General features: G+C 40.9%; 1 pseudogene; it reads left to right on the top strand.

Moving 5' to 3' along the window:
* Positions 1-4,815: 4,815 nt before the first annotated feature.
* On the top strand, positions 4,816-11,323 carry LOC106583898 (transmembrane gamma-carboxyglutamic acid protein 2-like; annotated as a pseudogene).
* Positions 11,324-16,251: the final 4,928 nt, after the last annotated feature.

Genomic DNA, 16,251 nt, shown 5'->3' on the forward strand with positions numbered 1-16,251 from the left:
CTCTACACACACACACACATGTCTACGGTTCCCTTAGGCCCACTAATCACACACACACATTTCTCTCCCTTCAGGGTCTCTACTAGACCTTATGGAACTAACGTTCAGTACTTTAATTATTCATTACCCATGCTACATAACTACTAATTAATAATGGATTATTGATTAATTTACCTTTATTAGATAATTCTCTTATCAGTTTGGCAACGAGTATGAAGTGAGGGCCAACCAACGAGAGCAAACAGGTCGCAATGGTGGGTAGTGTATGGGGCTTTGGTGACAAAACGGATGGCACTGTGATAGACTGCATCCAGTTTGTTGAGTAGAGTGTTGGAGGCTATTTTATAGATGACGTCACCGAAGTCGAGGATCGGTAGGATGGTCAGTTTTACGAGGATATGTTTGGCAGCATGATTCAATATAGGAAGCCTTTGTTGCAATATAGGAAGCCGATTCTAGATTTCATTTTGGATTGGAGATGCTAATTGTGAGTCTGGAAGGAGAGTTTACAGTCTAACCAGACACCCAGGTATTTGTAGTTATCCACGTATTCAGAGCCGTCCAGAGTAGTGATGCTGGACGGGCGAGCAGGTGCGGGCAGTGATCGATTGAATAGCGTGCATTTAGTTTTACTTGCGTTTAAGAGCAGTTGGAGGCCACGGAAGGAGAGTTGAATGGCACTGAAGCTTGTCTGGAGGTTAGTTAACACAGTGTCCAAAGAGGGGCCAGAAGTATACAGAATGGTGTCGTCACCAGCAGCAAGAGCAACATCATTGATGTATACAGAGAAGAGAGTCGGCCCGAGAATTGAACCCCGTGGCACACCCATAGAGACTGCCAGAGGTCCGGACAACAGGACCTCCGATTTGACACACTGAACTCTATCAGAGAAGTAGTTGGTAAACCAGGCAAGGCAATTATTTGAGAAACCAAGGCTGTCGAGTCTGCCAATAAGAATGTGGTGATTGACAGAGTTGAAAGCCTTGGCAAGGTCGATGAATACGGCTGCACAGTAATGTCTCTTATCGATGGCGGTTATGATGTCGTTTAGGACCTTGAGGTGCACCCATGACCAGTTCTGAAACCAGATTGCATAGTGGAGAAAGGTACGGTGGGATTCGAAATGGTCGGTAATCTGTTTATTAACTTGGCTTTCGAAGACCTTAGAAAGACAGGGTAGGATAGATATAAGTCTGTAGCAGTTTGAGTCTAGAGTGTCACCCCCTTTGAAGAGGGGGATGACCGTGGCAGCTTTCCAATCTTTGGGAATCTCAGACGATACGAAAGAGAGGTTGAACAGGCTAGTAATAGGGGTTGCAACAATTTTGGCAGATAATTTTAGAAATAGAGGGTCCAGATTGTCTAGCCTGGCTGATTTGTATGGGTCCAGATTTTGCAGCTCTTTCAGAACATCAGCTATCTGGATTTGGGTGAAGGACAAATGGTAGGGGCATTGGCGGGTTACTGTGGAGGGTGCCAGGCAGTTGACCGGGGTAGGGGTAGCCAGGTGGAAAGCATGGCCAGCCGTATTGAAATGCTTATTGAAATGCTCAATTATAGTGGATTTATCGGTGGTAACAGTGTTTCCTAGGCTCAGAGCAGTGGGCAGCTGGGAGGAGGTACTCTTATTCTCCATGGACTTTACAGTGTCCCAAAGCTTTTTTGAGTTAGTACTACAGGATGCAAATTTCTGTTTGAAAAAGCTAGCCTTAGCTTTTCTAACTGCCTATGTATATTTGTTCCCAACTTCCCTGAAAAGTTACATATCACGGGGGCTATTCGATGCTAATGCAGAACGCCACAAGACATTTTTGTGATGGTCAAGGGCAGACAGGTCTGGAGTAAACCAAGGACTATATCTATTCCTAGTTCTAATTTTTTTGAGTAGAGCATGCTTATTTAAGATGGTGAGGAAGGCACTTTTAAAGAATAGCCAGGCATCATCTACTGACGGGATGAGGTCAATGTCATTCCAGGATACCCCGGCCAGGTCAATTAGAAAGGCCTGCTCGTAGAAGTGTTTTAGGGAGCGTTTGACAGTGATGAGGGGTGGTCGTTTGGTCGCAGACCCATTACGGATGCAGGCAATGAGGCAGTGATCGCTGCCTCGATTGAAAACAGCAGAGGTGTATTTGGGGGGCGAGTTAGTTAGGATGACATCTATGAGGGTGCCTGTGTTTACGGATTTGGGGTTGTACCTGGTAGGTTCATTGATAATTTGTGTGAGATTGAGGGCATCAAGCTTAGATTGTAGGATGGCCGGGGTGTTAAGTGTCGTGTCTTTGGCTATAAGTGATATGACATGCTAACTTATAAAATGATTTCTCTGTAATTAATATTACCTGATTAAGCTAATCATGTAAATGTAATTAACTAGAAAGTCAGGGCACCACGGGAGAGAACGTTTATAGAACCGTTATCTTCCGAATAAACTCTTAAAATACTTTGTAATATTTTACATCGATAGCAGTCAATATTAACCCTTGTATTATTTTCAGTCTCATAATGAAAGTTGTAAATTCTTGGTTATCTTCACGAACCCTGGCTAACAAGTTGAATCAGCAATACAAAATTGGGTTTAATTATTTATTTACTAAATACCTAACTAATCACACAGAATTACAAATACACAGAATACAATGATGTCATACAGAAAACGTCCCGGTAGACGGAACAGATATGACGGCTGGTTACACAAAGGAAAGGGGGTTGGGCTTGAATGAAAGAGCGGGAAGATTTAGGAACAGAGAAACAGCAGCTATGCTATCGTAAATACATTATCTTATGCATTCTAAATTACCGCCCATTTGGAAAAGGAAAATGCAATAAATATTTACTCTGAGCTGCGCTTCGGTAGATTGGTCGTAGATGCTGGCCGGGTTCGCCAACAAGACCTTCCGTACTCGGAAGAATGTCTCTGGTGGTAAATTGGATACGTGGTGGTATCTTCGTCTGGTTGTTAGACTGGATCCGTCGTCCGTCCTTTCCTAGCCCACGTTACAGCGGCCGCTGCTAACTCAACGGCTAGGAAGTAGCACTTCTGTAGTGAATAAGCTCAAAGTTCATACCAGTTCATACCAGAGCTCACGCCGAGGTTGGCTTAGTTCTGTACTTGACATGTGTGTCCTTCTAACGTAGAGGCTGCAGACCTCCCGTACTGGAACAACGTGGTTATCTTTTCATCAAAGGATTATATAGTGGAGAGGGGGAGGGAGGTGTTTCATCGTTTATAACCCCTGTCTCTTCACAGGGTTGGGCCACTGATCGAGCAGGGCACTTTCCTTATGAAAACCCAAATCTCTCATTCGGAAGCTAAAATTACATTTCATCTCCTAACAAACATTTTCAATATCAAACATTTCAATTGCATAACAATTCCATGTGACTCTGATAACTAGAGGGCGTATACTTTCTCAGATACAGTTTATGTCGTCCTGTCATCAGTCATAATGTCTCAGATGACAACCGAACTGACATACATACTCATTACGTTCCCAAGCATATTTCCAACTGGTTTTATTAACAAAATATGTGGTACCTTTCCCCATTTGTTTGATGTTCCCAGACTCTCTATATTTAACACAGGCTATTCAAGTCCTTCAGTAGATTCAGAGAGGGGAAGTGGTAAAAGGTATTTATGGGGGGGGGTCATAAACCTTACCCACAGGCCAACGTCATGACATTAAGCATGTCCCAGTTTAGGTCACCTAGTAGCACGAGCTCAGAAGATAGATGGGGGGTCAATCAATTCACATATGGTATCGAGGGCACAGCTGGGGGCAGAGGGAAGTCTATAGCAAGTGGCAACAGTGAGAGACTTGTTTCTGGAAAGGTGAATTTTTAGAAGTAGAACCTCGAATTGTTTGGGTACAGACTTTGATAGTAATACAGAACTCTGCAGGCTATCTTTGTAGTAGATTGCAACACCGCCGCCTTTGGCAGTTCTATCTTGGCAGAAAATGTTATAGTTAGCTATGGAGATTTTGGGGGTTTTGGTGGTTTACCTAAACCAGGATTCAGACACGGCTAAGACATCCGGGTTGGCAGAGTGTGCTAAAGCAGTGAGTAAAACAAACTTAGGGAGTAGGCTTCTGATGTTAACATGCATGAAACCAAGGCTTTTACGGTTACAGAAGTCAACAAATGAGAGCACCTGGGGAGTGAGAGTGGAGCTAAGCACTGCAGGACCTGGATTAACCTCCATATCACTAGAGCAACAGAGGAGAAGTAGTATAAGGGTACGGCTAAAGGCTATACGAACTGGCCGTCTAGCACGTTTGGAACAGAGAGTAAAAGGAGCAGGTAAGGATAATCTTTTCTCGTTTTAACGAATTAGGCTAAACGATCAATTATTTTCGACCAAAATCATTGGGCAGGCATCACTGGCCAATTGTTTATTATCGATATAACTATAGCTATGATAATTAATTATCGTTAATTGTGCTTCTCTTTTCTCAATGCAACCGAACAAATATTTTGTTAGATAGAAAAATAAAATTGTATTTCTTTATTTTCATTATTATTTATAAGACAGTAGGGCTATCTACGATAAGTAGGCCTACGATACGCTACAATGTAGGTATTTGTTCCTATGTGATTACATTTTGTTACATGTCGAGACGTTCTAAAAGTAACTTTTGTTTCGTTTTAACCTCCGCCTTAAGAGGGCGACATAGTCTAACAGTCGTTTATTTTATGTGTGGGGGCCTTTTTTACATGAGAAAATCACTGAATAATGTTTTGAGTATGGCATATTTATTTAGAGCAAATAATGAATAGATACATTTTGTTGCAGTTGTGTCTCCTGCTTGAGAAATGCCAGGCTTGGCAGAGATATCTACTGGCATGCTGTCGCTGCTCCCCCTGGCTTGGGCCAGAGTTGTCTACAACCACAATGAAGGTAAACGCACATCTGTTCAGTAGTGGTGTGTGGGTAAAATCACTGGGGAAGCCAAGCCAGGGAAGAAAAAGCCATATTACAACCTATGTGTTGTGATAATTGTGTTGTTTGCTCTATAACCTGTTAGTTCATATGCTTGCCACTGTAATATATAGGCCTAAGGCTGAGACAAGGAGACACAGTGGCAGAATAAATTCAACCACACCTTTGTTTCATCACAAACCCAGAGAGCAACCTCTGTCTGATGAAGTCCACAAAGCATATTGCATGTAACAAACAGTTACGTGACCTACAGCATCGTCAAGCAAGTTAATGTTTCAGATTTTTTTTTACAACTAAACAACTATTGATTTAGAACCACGGACAGTTACCGCAAGTCGCAAAGAAAACAGGAGCTGCCTTCACTATTTCAACTTCAACATTTCAACATCATCAAATCACCTATGCTAAGTCTAATACAGTGACAACTAAAATATAACAAAAACTATTTAGTTCAATCAACGTAAGCTAAATATGATGTGTCTGTCTGTCTGGCTGGCTGGCTGGCTGGCTGGCTGTAGAAAAAACATGTTGACTCACCCTACTTGTAGAGAAATTCTATCCTCCTCTCTTTGATGTTAACGAAACTGTCTATGACTGCCATACAGTACACACTTTTAATTTTTGTTGTACTAGGCTACCTGACTAAAATGCTTGCTCACTAACTTCCTTTCATGGGCAACGATGAGCCAGCTAATTAACATTAGCCTACTACATCTAGCTCCATATTGATCTTCCATCCTCTCAGGCCAGGGGCACAATGTATGAATTTATGGTTGGATCAGAATCTTTGTTATAATCATTGGCCAGCACGGAGAATTAAGTAAAACCACAAGTCTAAATCCCAATCTCCATCCATGGGTAATTTAGGAAAGGGGCAATTTTAGCTAGCTAGTTAGCTAGCCACCGGAGGACAATGACAACAATTACAATTTTTCTGTCAGTGATTGGTGTGAAGCCAACTCCAAACTGGCTTCCCTTGACACTTTTTTGTGCGCCAGGACCATTCACAGTTGGGCTCACTCAGTTTAGCTCAACGCTGATCTGCTATTGTTTTACACTTTTTTTTTTCAAGGGTGGCCAAATGTTCGCTGGCTTCCCTTGCATTCAGTGCTATGAGTGGCAACAATGTCATACACTTTTTGACCAGACAGCATCAGATAGATACAGAGACAAAGAGGTGCTGTCTTGGATACTTTCTCCAATGACATACATTCAGCCTCTTCTTGCAAATTGAAGGAAAATTATGAAACACAGAGAGACTAAAGATAAATTATTTCATGTTATTTATTTTTTGGTAAATTTTGTGGAGGGGAAGCCTGGCTTCCCTTGGCATCCATGAATACATGCCACTGCGTCTGTTTGTCCTTAACACTCTCAAGTGTGTGCACTGCACTGAGAGGGAGAGAATGTCTGTCCAAATGTGCATTCAGTTAAACTTGTTTTGGAGGCAAGTTTACACCCTCCTCTTTCACCCTATTTCATGTAGGGTCATATTGGGCCAGTGGTTCCCAAACTGTGAGGCATTAAGGAACTCAGTTCGGCTTTCAACGTACTCTTGAAAGTTGTAATAGTAGAATGCACAATGTGCAATTTCATGATTGGATAGTGAATCAGCAGTTTTCCTCTTGTCACTGCAGACCTTAGAGAGCTATTTATAACTTGTCAGAAAGTTTTTTTAGCCCGTTGATTTTGTTGTAATGTATCAGTCACTCAATTATCACATGAACACATACAAGACATGGCAAAATATGTAGAATTGCAGGAAATTTGCTTTAAAACTGCAAAATGTGTTCTCCACCACATGGCAAATTGTGTAGAATTGCTGTTTTAAAAAATCACCACCCCATGGCAAACTTTATAGAATTGCAGGAAATAGGTTTGAAACTTGCAAAATTCTCTCCTCCAACAAGAGGTGTGTGACCAGTTTGTGTCATTGACAGTGTAGGGGGAGGGGTGTCCCCAAAGATAGAAAGGGGGCTGAGTGAAAAAGTTTGGGAACCACTGTGTCAGGCAATTGTTCTTTTGCTTCACTTTTTCTATTTATATCTGATTGTGAGGTTATCCATTCAATACTGACTTTTGTCTGTCGAAGTCAGACTTATGATCAATGATTGCTAGTGTGTGTGTGTGCGTGTGTGTGCGTGTGTGTGTGTGTGTGTGTGTGTGTGTGTGTGTGTGTGTGTGTGTGTGTGTGTGTGTGTGTGTGTGTGTGTGTGTGTGTGTGTGAGAAAGAGGCTCCGTCTCTATCTCTGATTATATCAATCTCATGCCCATCAATATCGTCTCTCTCTCGGTCTGGCTTATTCCCTCTCTGTCTCTCGCACGCTGTCTGTCTCTCTGTTTCTCTCTTTTTCTGGGTCCAGTGTTCCTTGGACAACAGTCCGCATCCTCGTACCCGTCTCGCTCGCTGCTCTGGAACAAATGGGACCTGGAGCTGGTGACGCCAGGCAGGCTTGAGAGGGAGTGCATGGAGGAGGTGTGCACCTACGAGGAGGCCAGGGGGGTGTTTGAGGACACACCCCAAACGGTGAGGGAAGGGGGCAGTGAATGTGGTGGTACCTTTCATGAAAGTCTGATTGGGAAATTCTGTATTATTTACACACATTAAGAATACTGTAAGCTTGTTCAATTAATTGACTAATTGGATACTAGGAATTTACTTGGAATTAATTTTATATTTTCCCCAGAATGTATTTTGGGACACATATACCAGCAGTCACAGTAAGACCTTTTTTGGGGGGGCTTTTAGTAAATCTATACTAAGTCAATATTGACATTTACTTTCTCACGACTGTCCTCATGTTTCTCTATGGATGATGCTAGTGTTGTGTACTATAATCGCACAGGCTGTAATCTGAATATAATGTACATTGCAAATGTATTTATTGTGTTGGTTCTTTAGACACGGCGCCCAGAGTGGATGTGTCGGGTCTAGTGGCAGGGATCTTGGCTATTCTAGTGTCTGCTGTCATAGCCACGGTGCTGGGCTGCTACTGTTAAAAGAACAAGGCTGGTAGGACGGCAGGCAGGTAAGTTTGAGTGTGTGTGTTGTGTCTATGTATGTTAGTGTGTCGATCTTAGAGTGTAAGTATGTACAGTATAGCCTAAGGCGTCTACTGCCTGATTGCCCTACCTGTCAGCAAATTTAAAATGATAAAGTAGGCCTATGTAACCCCTGGTATCCCAACATAGTAGCAACATATGGTAAAGTACATTGTCTTATTATTTTTTAATTACAGTAGCCTACATGAGGTATTAGCAACATGATAACATAGGTCTATGTAATCCCGGGTAGCCCTACATAGCAGCAACATTATTTCAGAAATAAGCAATGGACCCTGACTCTTCCCATATTTTGTCTTGTGTGTGGCCAACATTACTTGTGTGTAGCCTAACCTAGTATTACTTTTATGTCATCTGTTTCAATGCTCCAGTGAGGATGGTTTTGGATGGCCAGCCTGCCCCAGAGACAGTGCCTCTCGCTGGGATCATCGCCCCAGGACTGCCCTCCTATGGCGAAGCCCTGAACCACAGTGGGCAGCATGACGCACCCCCGCCACCTTACTCTGGGTAGTCCTGTGTGTGTGTGTGTGTGTGTGTGTGTGTGTGTGTGTGTGTGTGTGTGTGTGTGTGTGTGTGTGTGTGTGTGTGTGTGTGTGTGTGTGTGTGTGTGTGTGTGCGTGTGTGTGTGTATCACAGGAGGTTGGTGGCACCTTAATTGGGGAGGACATGCTCGTGGTAATGGCTGGAACAGAATGAGTTGAATGGTATCAAGCACATGGTTTCTATGTGTTTGATGCCATTCCATCTACTCCGTTCCAGCCATTATTGAGCCATCCTCCCCTCAGCAGCCTCCACTGGTGTGTATGTACAGTTGAAGTCGGAAGTTTACGTACACTTAGGTTGGAGTCATTAAAACTCGTTTTTCAACCACTCCACAAATTTCTTGTTAACGAACTATAGTTTTGGCAAGTCGGTTAGGACATCTACTTTGTGCATGACACAAGTATTTTTTCCAACAATTGTTTACAGACAGATTATTTCACTTATAACTCACTGTATCAAAATTCCAGTGGGTTAGAAGTTTACATACACTAAGTTGACTGTGCCTTTAAACAGCTTGGAAAATTCCAGAAAATGATGTCATGGCTTTAGAAACTTCTGATAGCCTAATTGACATCATTTGAGTCAATTGGAGGTGTACCTGTGGATGTATTTCAAGGCCTACCCCCAAACTCAGTGCCTCTTTGCTTGACATCATGGGAAAATCAAAAGAAATCAGCCAAGACCTCAGAAAAAAAAATTGTAGACCTCCACAAGTCTGGTTCATCCTTGGGAGCAATTTCCAAACGCCTGAAGGTACCACGTTCATCTGTACAAACAATAGTACCGAAGTATAAACACCATGGGACCACGCAGCCGTCATACCGCTCAGGAAGGAGACGTGTTCTGTCTCCTAGAGATGAACGTACTTTGGTGCGAAAAGTGCAAATCAATCCCAGAACAGCAAAGGACCTTGTGAAGATGCTGGAAGAAACAGGTACAAAAGTATCTATATCCACAGTAAAACGAGTCCTATATCGACATAACCTGAAAGGTCACTCAGCAAGGAAGAAGCCACTGCGGTTTTGAAGCCACTGCTTCAAAACCGCCATAAAAAAGACAGAATACGGTTTGCAACTGCACATGGGGAAAGATCGTACTTTTTGGAGAAATGTCCTCTGGTCTGATGAAACAAAAATAGAACTGTTTGGCCATAATGACCATTGTTACATCAGGAGGAAAAGGGGGATGCTTGCAAGCCGAAGAACACCATCACAACCGTGAAGCACGGGGGTGGCAGCATCATGTTGGGGTGCTTTGCTGCAGGAGGGACTGGTGCACTTCACAAAGTAGATGGCATCATGAGGGAGGAAAATTATGTGGATATATTGAAGCAACATCTCAAGACATCAGTCAGGAAGTTAAAGCTTGGTTGCAAATGGGTCTTCTAAATTGACAACGACCCCAAGCATACTTCCAAAGTTGTGGCAAAATGGCTTAAGGACAACAAAGTCAAGGTATTGGTGGCCATCACAAAGCCCTGACTTCAATCGTATAGAAAAGTTGTGGGCAGAACTGAAAAAGCGTGTGCGAGCAAGGAGGCCTACAAACCTGGCTCAGTTACACCAGCTCTGTCAGGAGGAATGGGCCAAAATTCCCCCAACTTATTGTGGGAAGATTATGGAAGGCTACCCAAAACTTTTGACCCAAGCTAAACAATTTAAAGGCAATGCTACCTAATACTAATTGAGTGTATGTAAACTTCTGACCCACTGGGAATGTGATGAAAGTAATAAAAGCTGAAATAAATCATTCTCTCTACTATTATTCTGACACTTAACATTCTTAAAATAAAGTGGTGATCCTAACTGACCTAAGACAGGGAATGTTTACTAGGGTTAAATGTCAGGAATTGTGAAAAACTGAGTTTAAATGTATTTGGCTAAGGTGTATGTAAACTTCCGACTTAAACTATGGTGGAACATACAGTTGACGAATGTGTACTGTGTGTGAATGTATTCTAGCTTTCTGTACTAGTTGTAATATGCATGTCTGTCCACTGTGTGTGTCTGTCTGTCTGTCTGTCTGTCTGTCTGTCTGTCTGTCTGTCTGTCTGTCTGTCTGTCTGTCTGTCTGTCTGTCTCAGTGGTGGAAAAAGTACTAAAATATCATACTTGAGTAAAAGTAAAGAAAGTCACCCAGTAAAATACTACTTTCGTAAAAGTAAAAAAATATTTGGTGTTGAATATACTTAAGTATCAAAAATAAATGGAATTGCTCAAATGTACTTAAGTATCAAAAGTAAAAGTATAAATAATTTCAAATTCCTTATATTAAGCAAACCAGACTGCACCATTTTTATTATTTATTTTTTATTGACAGATAGCCAGGGGCACACTACAACACTCAGACATAATTTACAAACTAAGCATTTGTGTTTAGTGAGTCTGCCAGGTCAGAGGCAGTAGGGATGACCTGGGATGTTCTGTTGATAAGTGTGTGAATTGGACCATTTTCCTATCAAAATGTAACGAGTACTTTTGGGTTTCAGGCAAAATGTATGGAGTAAAAAGTACATTATTTTCTTTAGGAATGTAGTGAAGTAAAAGTTGCCAAAAATATAAATTTTAAAGTAAATTACAGATACCCCAAAACACTACTTAAGTAGTAATTTAAAGTATTTTTACTTAAGTACTTTACACCACTGGTCTGTCTGTGCATCTTTCATTCATGTCATTATTTTTCTTTCTCTCTCTTTTTTACACGGGGTCGCCATCAGAACCTCCTGACCCAGCTGACAATACTGAGATTACTGCTAATACTGAGGACACTGAGTGAAAAGGAGGGATGGACATTTTAAAAAGGGGCATTCATGAAGTGTGTGTGTGTGTGTTACAAGCTTCTTCAATTGGGGTTCTGGACAGTTATAAGTGAGCACAGCTGTGAACATTTCCATTTCAATTCCTGTGAGTTCTTGAAATAGACATGGTATATGTCCATTTAATAAGAGAGCATTTCAATCCCTGTACTGATTGAAATTGGGATGTAATTGACACAGTTCTAATTCTTAGGTCTTTTTTTTTTATTCAGGGGAAGAGGGGAGTTCATGGAGGGAAAGGCTGAAGGATGTTATAGATAGAGAAATTAAGGGAATGGGATGAAGACTTGTTAAGAGGTTACCTGTGAGAAAGAGAAGCAATCCCTTGAAAGTTACATATCTTGAAAACTTGATTGCTGACAGTCCCCAAATGTCAACAATGGACTAATGAAACAAAGGATCGTTTTTGGGTGGAATTTCCTTTAATATGTATAAACTAGCACCTGGTACTGTATTTAGGTCAACATGTTGGCTAATTTTCGTCTTATTTCAGTTGTTTCTATCTGTATTGTTACATGACAGACCACTCTGAACTTGTTTATATTTATACACATTTCTTATTAAAAACATTTTAATAAAATGTTTTGCACCTGGCCACTGGTCAATCAGACAGTCATCTAGACTCCATAGAGTTGCACGTTTTCAAGAAGGTTTTAAAATATGCCAGGGTGTTAGAAGTGAAAGTCATCCAAAAGTAATTGGATTATGTTACTCCTTTTGAGTAATCCAAAGGTTTCCGTTACTGATTACTTAATTAAAAAAAATATAACTGCAATCAGTAACGGATTACATTTTTTAAGTAATCCACCCAACCCTGCATATATCAGCACTCTTCAAAATGAAATTTCTCTTGCATTACTCCCAAATGTACCCTTTTTCTCCCTGGATGAGAATTGGCCTGTGCTACACTGTCTTCTGTCAGAGAACGGTCTCTGTGTATATGACTAAAGGCTTTACATGGTCAATCTGCAACTGAGGTGGCTGTAAAGCATTTACTGCGCAGACATATTGTGCTTAGCCGAACTATCGTGAAGGACTTTGTCAAGGAAGTTGAGTTGGTGTTTATAATGGACCTCCCGCCCCCACATACCGTCAACCAATCATGTCAATGCGGAGCTATACAGAGTCCTCCGCTTTGTTAAACAATTTGAGAGGCGCACAGCGATGCGATACAGAGCATGATTTGCCCTCTGCATTCCTCCGATTGCTCGGAAATTTCGTCACATCCGCCATACGAAACCTCCGACCACACTCCAGATCAAGCATAAATTGTTTTTTTAGCAAGAGTTGGACTAGCAGACAGACTGCGTGTGTGTGTGGGCACTGGGGAGGGAGAAAAAGTGAGTGAGTGGGGAGCGAGGGAGTGTACCAACATGCGATCCAGCCAGCCGCTCTCAAAAATGGCGTCTTCAGAAGAAAAATACGTGAAACCAAACATCAAGATTCTAGTACGGCCGCGAGACCTCTCTTCAATTCTCTTTGGTTTATTTATAATTGTTTTTTACAAAAGAACGCAAGCACTACTACAATATATTTTGAAGTGCGGTACGAATATTGTAGTCGTCGAAGTCAGAAGGCCCGCCTACTTAACCAATCAGATGAGGGAGTGTGATGGAAGCGAATGCCGGTTTACGATTCGTGGGAAAAGACCAATCAGATTAGGGAGTGTGATGACGCGTATGCTGACCGGCTTGCAGGGGCAGACGAGAGACATGTATTTATACCGCGTTCATATAGTAGTCGGAACTAGGAAACTGACATTTCCGACTTGCTAACTGGCTGTAGTTAAACACGTGCCGCGTTCAATGAATCATCAAGTCGGAAATTTCAGAGTTTCCTAGTTCCGACTAGCAACTGAACGCGGCACCATTTTATCACGTTATCCATCAATGGTTTCTTTATTTATTGGATGTCTTTTTCAAACACAGTTACTTGTCTTAACCCAAAATAGGTTTACTCCAATATCTGCATTGTTTTTAAAGTGGCATGTAGACAAATTGTCACCTTGATTTTATTTTCAAAATCCACAAGTAAAACGTAGTTTCATAGAAATGTTCACATACTTGTTTTTATTTTAAATGTGTTTATTTTTGGATGATTTAAGATCAACTTCAGCCCTGTTACTTTATTTGGCACCTATGAACATACTATAGTCGTTTATTTAACTTAACAGTACACCTTTTGGTATTTTGGTTCTGTTTCCGTTTCTGTACAAAGTTATGGAAGATGGCAAAACATTTAATAATAATCATGATTAATTGGACTTACAGTGGCAAAAAAAAGTATGTGAACCCTTTAGAATTACCTGGATTTCTGCATAAATTTGACAAAATGTAATCTGATCTTCATCTGTCACAACAGTACACAAACACAGTGTGCTTAAACTAAAAACACACAAATTATTGTCTCCCTGTATCCTGTATATTGAATACATAATTTAAACATTCACAGTGTAGGTTGGAAAAAGTATGTGAACCCCAAGGCTAATGACTTCTCCAAAAGCTATTTTGAGTCGGGAGTCAACTAACCTGGAGTCGAATCAATGAGATGAGGTTGGAGATTTTGATAATAGCTGCCCTGCCCCATAAAAAACACTCACAAAATTGTTTATAAATGGAGAAATTTCAACACTGTTGCTACTCCCTAGGAGTGGCCATCCTGCAAAGATGACTGCACGAGCACATCGTAGAATGCTCAATGAGGTTAAGAAGAGTCCTAGAGTGTCAGCAAAAGGTTACAGAAATCTCTGGAAGATGATAACATCTCTGTTGATGAGTCTACAATACATAAAACACTAAACAAAAATGGTGTTCATGGGAGGACACCACGGAAGAAGCCACTGCTGTCCAAAAAAAAACATTGCTGCACATCTGAAGTTCGCAAAAGAGCACCTGGATGTTCCACAGCGCTACTGGCAAAATATTCTGTGGACAGATTAAACTAAAGTTGTGTTGTTTGGAAGGAACACACAACACTATGTGTGGAGAAAAAAAGGCACAGCACACCAACATCAAAACCTCATCCCAGCTGTAAACTATTGTAGGGGGAGCATCATGGTTTGGGGCTGCTTTGCTGCCTCAGGGCCTGAACAGCTTGCTTGCTATCATCGACTGAAAAATGAATTCCCAAGTTTATCAAGACATTTTGCAGGAGAATGTAAGGCTATCTGTCCGCCAATTGAAGCTAAACAGAAGTTAGGTGATGCAACAGGACAACAACCAGACATCCCAAGAATATTGTGGAACTGAAACAGTTTTGTAAAGAGGAATGGTCCAAAATTCCTCCTGACCGTTGTGCAGGTCTGATCCGCAACTACAGAAAACATTTGAGGTTATTGCTGTTATTAAATCCAAGGGTTCACATACTTTTTCCAACTTGCACTGTGAATGTTTACACGGTGTGTTCAATAAAGACATTGAACAATTATAATTGTTTGTGTTATTCGTTTTAAGCAGATTGTGTTTGTCTATTGTTGTGACTTAGATGAAGATCAGATAACATTTTATGACCAATTTAAGCAGAAATCCAGGTATTTTTTTTATTTAACTAGGCAAGTCAGTTAAGAACAAATTCTTATTTACAATGACAGCCTAGGAATAGTGGGTTAGCTCCCTTGTTCAGGGGCCGAACAACATATTTTTACCTTGTCAGCTCAGGGATTCGATCTAGCAACCTTTCAGTTACTGGCCCAACACTCTAACCACTAGGCTACCTGCCACCCCAGGTAACTCTAAAGGGTTCACATACTTTTTCTTCCCACTGTACATGCCACTTTTTTAGACATCCAAAGCTCTTTACAGTGTAAGGGAAACTCACCACCCTAACCCCACTTACAGTGCCTTCAGAAAGTATTTATACCCCTTCACTATTATTTTTACCCATCTACTAACAGGTGCCCTTCTTTGTGAGGCTTTGGAAAACCTTTGTGGTTGTGGTTGAATTTGTGTTTGAAATTCACTGCTCGACTGAGTGACCTTACAGATAATTGTATGTGTGTGGTACAGAGATGAGGTAGTCATTCAAAAATGATGTTAAACACTATTATTGCATACAGCGTGAGCCCATGCAACTTATTATGTTACTTGTTAGGCACGTTTTCACTCCTGAGCTTATTTAGGCTTGCCATAACAAAGGGGTTGAATACTTATTGACTCAAGACATTTCGGCTTTTCATTATTAATTAATTATTAAAATTAAAATAAATAAAAATCATAATTCCACTTTGACATTATGAGGTATTGTGTGTAGGCCAGTGACACAACATCTACATGTAAACCATTTTCAATTCATGCTGAAACACAACAAAATATGGAAAAAGTCAAGAGGAGTGAATACTTTCTAAAGGCACTGTACATACTCTTTATTTATTTTATTGGCCCATCCACCCCCCTCTTTGGAGGACAAAAGTAACCTTGTTTTTTAAATTGTATATTAATTTTACATATATTTTCTTCCATATACTGTACGATAGGAATACAGTTTTATATACACATTACAGATAACATGGTACTCATCATTACAAACTCTTGCAATAAGTGCCATAGGACATGCATTTAAAGCCCCATCTTACATTTTATGCATTCCATTGTTGGTTGGTACTTTAACATGATTAAAATGAAATGAATGATGTAAAAGTGTATGGTATAAATTACTGTGATCGGTCTTTGAACTTACTGCTTTCATGTTCATTTCTGCAGCATATTTATCTTTTGCGTTTGTTTGTCTGTCTTTCCCCTGGTGGAATTCATACGTCTTTGTGCTCACAAGTTCAAGTTGGGAGACTTTTAACTCTCCCAACTGAGTTTTTTTCCTGCCAAAGGCTGTGCATCTGTTGAAGGTCAAGAATATGATATATTACTATTAGAATGAAATGCTTGTAGGGAAACTA

Source organism: Salmo salar, chromosome ssa23, assembly GCF_905237065.1.
Source record: "Salmo salar chromosome ssa23, Ssal_v3.1, whole genome shotgun sequence".
Classification (NCBI taxonomy): domain Eukaryota; kingdom Metazoa; phylum Chordata; class Actinopteri; order Salmoniformes; family Salmonidae; genus Salmo; species Salmo salar.